This window comes from Aythya marila, assembly GCF_965140915.1.
Source record: "Aythya marila genome assembly, chromosome: 1".
NCBI lineage: Eukaryota > Metazoa > Chordata > Aves > Anseriformes > Anatidae > Aythya > Aythya marila.
The window spans coordinates 63410063-63416991 of record NC_139042.1 but is presented as its reverse complement, the minus strand read 5'-3'; the positions used below and the strand labels follow the sequence as shown (position 1 = coordinate 63416991).

The 6929-nt window shown below is 41.8% G+C and overlaps 1 protein-coding gene across 1 annotated transcript in view; it reads left to right on the top strand.

The window, feature by feature from the left end:
* The first annotated feature begins 1067 nt into the window (after positions 1-1067).
* Positions 1068-6929, top strand: part of RASA3 (RAS p21 protein activator 3) — a 140362-nt gene continuing 134500 nt past the window's right edge. Inside the window, exons 1-3 of the mRNA XM_082755124.1 lie at positions 1068-1140; positions 4624-4754; positions 4881-5020. The gene's annotated coding sequence lies outside the window, so the exon portion shown is untranslated. The remainder of the gene's footprint in view (positions 1141-4623; positions 4755-4880; positions 5021-6929) is intronic.

The following is a 6929-nucleotide window of genomic DNA, read 5'->3' as shown; positions in this document are numbered from 1 at the left end:
GCACAGGCTACTGAAAAGCAGGCACGCGGGTTACTAAAACGCAATCGGTTGCATTTTGATCATTATTTCTGGCAAAGTTTGGCATGTGGAAGGTGTCCGAGGTGGCCACAAAGGTGGCCACAGACAAAAATGTGAAAAATAGGATCCGCATCCCTTGTCTTGAGCCATTTGCACTTGCTCCCCTTTGCTGTAAAGCTGATTTTGGTGGTCTCCTCCTAGTAGGTTAGATTTTCACCTCACAAGTCGCTCCTTTGGGGGTATTATTTCCCTTGGCATCGCTGAGAGCATTTGCTGCAGATGGCTGAAACACATTTTACAACTGCAGTAAAACTTATTGTGCTTTGTTTTACTCAGCTGCTTTTTTAAGTCTGCTATTTTTCCCATTTCACTAGCTGAGACTTTGAGGAAAACAAACTCTTTCTCACCTTCCCATCACCTTGTGCAATAAGCAGACTGATCATTTCATTAGCATTTTGTTTTGATCCACCAGTGTCATCTGATGAGTGTTACTATCATGTTTGGCTTCCCTGAAGACCTCTTTGTCTCCCCAAAAAGCTCTGTGGCCTTCTTACCATACTTTGGCAGAAGACCTGATGTGATCAAGCATTGTATCTCCAGCTCCGTGAAACCTGTGGCTTGTTATGCCACTTGTTGAAACACTTGTTGGCTTGAGATCTCTTTGAAATTAGTGTATGTGCATTTGTTAAGTTTGTGGATCTTTCTATGTACAATAAAATAAGTTTGACTGAGATTTTGATACAATTTAGAAACTACTGAGTGGTGGAGCTCACAGTTTGCTTCTAGGTGGCATATTTCCCTCCAAGACCAGGTATAGCAGTAACTTCCCAGAGCTCAGTAGTTTCCTTCAAGTGGCAGATACCAAGGCAGCAGCTGCAGAAACTCAGGAAAGAGCAGGGTGGGCTCAAATATCTCAGCAGGACAAAAATTGTTAGGAGCTAACCTCTAAGACAAAAAGTTTTGGTTGGGGAAGAAAAAACAGATACACAGGAAGTGTGGGGGTTGGAAGAGAAGAGACTGCTCTTGGGGTGGTGAGGGTGAAGAGCAGCCACAGCCATGGGGAGCTGGTCTGATGCCTGCGGAGGATCTGTCACCTGCAGCATCCTGGGGAAGCTCAAGGAGGTGAGGAAACTGAGGCACAGAAATGCATGCAGAACACGTTACTACTTTATATCTGTAGCTCTCGACATTGTCACATTAGAGTATGGCATCTCAGGTTGCTCTGCAATGCCCGTGTCTTATGTGCTGCTTTCTCGTGTCCTGCTGAAAGCTTGGCTTCTCCAAGCGAGGTGCTCTTGGGGTGGGAGCTCTGAGAAATGGCTGCCCGAGCTGCACAAGGGGCTCTGGGCAGGTGGGATCCAGACCTGTTTCTGCAAAGGGGAGCTCTCAGCTTGATGATCATTAAATTGCTTGTTGTTCAAAGAGTGTCTGTACACGGGGAGTGATGGAGGTGTGTGGGCAAACGGGGCTGTCACACAGCACTGAGAACAGCAAGATCTTTGTCAATCAGTGGCTGAAGCTTAAAAATTATGCTAGGTGTAAACTGGAGGGAAGTTGAATTTTAAGTAGTTGCAGAAATATGTAAGCTTCTCTTTCAAATTAAAAAGTCGTGATGTTCTAAACTGTCCCAATGGTTAAGTGGTGCTGATACACCAACAGCTTTGCTAATGGTACTTGTAGGTGTGGAGGTATGGAGAGTCTGTTAAAAACTGCTTTACAAATCTGCACTGTAATCTCTTAAATCTTGAGAGGAAGGGGACAGCTCCACAGTCATATCAAAACTTTCTCACGTTGTTGAACTTTCTATACTTGCTGCATGGAGAACCTTCTTGATTTTTGTTGTTTTTTTCTCCCTTTGTTCTAAAAATATCTATAGGTACCGTATTCTTGTACTAGCATGCAGCTTCCTGCTGCTTTTATTTATTTATCTATTTATTTATTTTCCTGAATCCACCTGGGGCTTGTGCATGTAAACTGGTTAAAGCGTGTGTGTTCACTTTGGGTTTGTATGTGAAAAAGTTTTATGATGTACAAGTTTCTTTTTTTTCCTTTTTTTTTTTTTTTTTTTCTGGCTTGGGCACTGAAGTGAGGTGGTATGTTAGGGCTTTGGAATAGAGGACTGTGTTGTGGTGAGAGAGGTTGCCTGAAACTCCCCAGCAACAGGTGTTGGTTTCTCTGGGACAGTTCCAGAAACAGCCCCTGACTTTGTCCAGATAAGAGGCTCCCCCTGAGCCCCAGGAGCTCTGTGCTGTGCAGGTGAGGAGCCCTGGCACAGGCTGCCCAGAGAGGCTGTGGGGTCTCCTCTTTGGAGGCCTTCCAAAGCCACCTGGAGATGGGCCTGCTGGAGCTGGTGGCCTCCAGAGGGCCCTGACAGCCTCAGCCCCTCTGTGTGCCTCTGGTGTGTGGCAGCAACCTTCTGGTTTCGAAGCTTTTCCTCTCATGATGCCTGCAACCCTAAACCCATCTGAGCTTCTGTCTGCAACCCCCCGTGTAACCGCCACAGGGCCACCAGGGTGCGACCCTTTGCAGGCCCCACTTCATAACTGAGCGTCTGAGCTGTTCCCCTGGTGCAGCTCCTCTCTGCTGTACGGAGAGTAGCTAAGCTTTGGGGTAGGGAGATGGAAAAAGGTGTTATTCTGATTTTGAATTAGTCTAAAAGAGGGAATCCAAAGGTGGGATGAACTTGATCAAACTGGGAGCATCCTTGGCATGCACAGAGGTGGAGGACTGGAAAGTGAGACCATTGGCTTTGTCATGTATCCCAACAGCTTTCTTCAACTAGCTCACAGCTTATATTGCTTGTCCATATGGAAAAAGTATCATCTCTTTTACTTTTAGGCTCAATAATTACAATAAATACATTACTTTCTGTATGTAGATGTTGTATTATTTGTTGGCCACCATGAACTCCACAAGCTGTCAAGAAAGCAATCTATAGTTAAACAGAGTGTCTTTAATTTTTCTTCTCTTCTTTTAACTTCTACTTACACAACTGCACTGTATATTAGTCCTGCTTCTTCCACTGCATCTTTCATCCTGTTAGCCCTTGTCCAGCAAGTCTGACAACGAAATAGAGGTCTCCAATAACAAAGATACTTCCTGCAAGTTTTGTGAAAGTCAGTGGGAAGATTAGGGCAGTGCCCCTTTCCCCTAAGGGGAGGCTGCAGTCTGAATGAAGTAGTTATCTGCTCTGTTTGGCCTGCCAGCAGTCCACTGAGCACACATATGGCTTGGGATCATGGCCAGAGGGTGTGAAAAGGCTGATGGTGTTGTGGAGGAAGGGAAGCTGGGGCTTGGCAAGTAGCTTATGGGGATGCATGACTTAGTCCATAGGAAATTAGGCCTTGTAGGGTCTGCTGCTCCCAGGATACTTCACTGCCTGTGGTTATCCAGATGATGCAGACCAGTTGCAGATTTTTTTTCCCTTAAAATAAAGAATCTTGGTACTTAGATTTGTCCTCTGCAGCAGGTTTTGATTTGGTGTGGTAGTGGTGAGTATGGAGTGAGTGAACTCATTCCAGTGAGTCCTATTGCTCTTGTCAGAATAACCAACATCACATTTGGCTTCAGTTTTGCCAAGAGTTTAATTATAGAAGAGGCTTTCAGGCTGATTTCTCTCTTTCACATGTGCAGTATTAGTCTAGTATGGTTACCAGAGGTGCCAACAATGAGCATAAGGATGTTTAATCTTTCTTGTTCAAAAGTAAACAGAGAAATCTGTTTCAAGGCTATAAAGAAAATAAAAAGAATATTTTGCTTCTTCCTGCTGCTCACAATAAAATGTAAAGCTGTTGGGGTAAGTATTAACCTGCAAAATAAATATTTGCACTGTAAAAAGCAACTTTTATTACAGAATTATAGTACTGGCTACAATAGGTTCCCCTATACATAAGTTTAAAGAAATTGTAGTGTGGAAGTAAGACTTAGTCCTATGAGTTAGTTTCTGCTTCACTGAGATTTTCTTTTAAATCCTATATCCCTTAGATATCTTCTGAGATGTGCCTGAACTGGTTACGTTGGCCAGTATGCAAAGTAATATGGCTACATAAAGGTCCCAAGAGAGGAAGCATCATCCAAAAACAGTAAAGGCGAAGAGCTGAACTGGATGTACTGGGAGGCAGCTGAAATGCTCCTGGCTTGCTTTGCCACCAGTCTAGATCTTGCCATTTTCCTGGAGGCTTCCATTTTCAGAGGAACACAGACCATGTCGGTGTCTTCATTAGGGGAAACTGTCTTGCTCTCTGGAGCCCATTAATGTATTAATTAGATTTCTACTGACTAGAACACCTATCTCATAGTTACCCAAATGTATGTGTTTTAATATTGAATGGAATCTAACTCTAGGGGCTTGATTCAGTTCTCTAAATGTAGGATTGTGATTACATTTGAGCAGTGTCTGAATTGCTGCAGAGTTCTCATTGGAGAAGTTTCTGTGGTAGTTTTCAGCCTAACCTTTAATTTTAAGTCAAAAAAAAAAATGTTTACTTAGGAGTGTGCCTATAATTGCGTGTCTGCTTCTTTAATTTAGCCAATTTGCTGTCTAGGTTTTAGGACAGTGAAATAGTGAGTAATATGGAAACTTTCTCTCTTGAATATATGACCTAGCACGTATTGCAGGGACCATAGCAGGAGCAGGTGCACAGCTTGGTGCTGATCTCCCTTAGCTGTGGACAAGGACTGCTCACCGCTGCACTTAACCACCAGCATGGACAAGAAAATCCAGGACACACTTTCAGGTTGGTTAACTAACAAGAAATCCAGTTTGTTGGCATTTCCAAAGAAATACTGATTTTGATTATTATGTTACTGAGATGCAATGTTTGAAACAATTGTATGTAGAAAATAATTTTTACTTTTCTCAGGCCACTGTCCCAGGCAGATGCAACCTTCTTACACCAAGACGTTATACCATGGTGGATGCATCCTTCAGTGCTGCAGAGAAATGGAATCAGTGGTTGAGAGAGGTGCAATGCATGCAAAACAGAAAACATCTGCAAAGAATGTAAGTATATACCTCAATTTTTAGCTTCATTGAAAAGCAATTCTGTAATATCTTTGGAATGAGAGTGGGTTTTTGTTTGTTTGTTTGTTTGTTTTTACATAGTTATTGCTGTCTTTAGCATTACCCTCTGAATTTAGTCTTTTAACTAATTTTCTTGCAGTCACTGTGCAGCTTATAGGTTTCCAAAGACATGATGATAATAGTATATGCAGTTTGCATTTTCCTATACAATTCTGTTGTTCTGCTGAAATGGATGAGAGGTGCGTTTCAGGAGATGAAAACAGTATTTTTCACTAATCATCGACTCTTCTGAGATGCTAAACTTCATTTCTTTCAGAACATCTATTAAGATTTTCATTTTTTCCAAAACAAAGAGCTGCTTGAATCATGTTGTGGTCCTTATCTGAGCCTTGTATCCATTAGCACGTATGTCAGAGTAGTGCTTCACTGTTTCGAAGAATTTTTTTAGAAAAAAAAAAAAAAGTTCCCATGAAACGGAGACTAAAAACTCCTGTGTTATCTAAGTATTAGATACATCGCAACAACTGCTCTCGCAGGTGCATGGGGCAGTTTGCATAATCACATTTGCATTTTGACAGAGTTGTGCTCATAGTGTGAATCCCCTCTTCTTTTGGCATCTCTAGACAACTTGTGTAAGAGAACCATGCGTGCTTTTTCTCCTGACTGACTGTTGACTCTGTGATTCATCCAGTGGGGGCCCCGTGGACTCCTGTGTTAGGATAGTGCTGACCACTGCAGATGCTAACCTAAAGTTCCAAACTTTTTTTTTGTTTCTTTGTTTTAGTGCCAATTTGCAGATGTAAAAATGCTCTGATGTGACAAATAGTTACGCATGTCTCTGCATCTTATAAATAAGTAAATGCTACTTTGTTCTGCCAAAGATGCAAATTCTCACTGAGGCTGAGCAATATCACATCTTCGTTGTACAAGTCAGAGATGCTTTTGAGCCAAGAGAGGTTGTTAGTCTTGACTGTCTGTATCAAAGAAATTAGTCGTGAGAGGAGAGGGGAACCTGGTGGTTCTGTGCGTGACGATGGTAGGAAACCCACTGAATCTGAAGAACCCTTTACAATTGGCTATGATATATTGAACAACATATGAAATTCCTTTTCAGGAGGAGGAGAGCCTAACCAGTACAGATTGCATAAGTTAAATAGCTGGCCAGAGGGGTGCTAACTTATTAAAAATTAAGGATGTCAGCGAAAGCAGGCTTTGTTGCCATTTAATTTCTTCAGCTCCAGTTGGTGCTGCTTTCCTTGTGCTAGTACATGGGAATAAAAATCATGACACTTTAACCACATGTAAGTAGTCCATAAGAATAGAAATATCTTATTTCCATTTTGTCACCCGACCAAAGAGAAGTTCGTGTTCCAGCCAAGTGAAGGTTAAGTCAGAACTGCAAGGCTTGGATTTAGAAGATGCTCTCCTGCCCTCTAGTGTTAAAGTAACTCCTGGTTACCGCACAGCTTCTGTCTCGAATCACCTGATTGATTTTTGTGTCTGTGAATTTTTGCCGTCTTTTCAAAAGTGGAGAACTTTCAGATTGATCCTTTCTATAAGTGGAAAATGACACTGGGAGATGAAGAGGTGTTTTGAGCTGTCAGGAGCTGTCTACAGAGTGAAAACACTTTCCTTTGTTATAACCTTGTTATTGCATTCTCTCTTGCTCTTTCTCTCCCTCATTTGCAGTTTATTTTCCAATTGGGTCTAATACATGTGTGAAGATATGTATTAGATAGTGATTAAAAAATTAATTTATACCTAACTTTTCTATTGATCCAAATTGCTACGTAAGTGTCAAAGGTGAAATACAGATTAGAATAGGCCTATTTTAAAGCTTTTATATGAAAGAAAAGGAACAAATTTTGGTGTTCTGGTCCAAAATAAC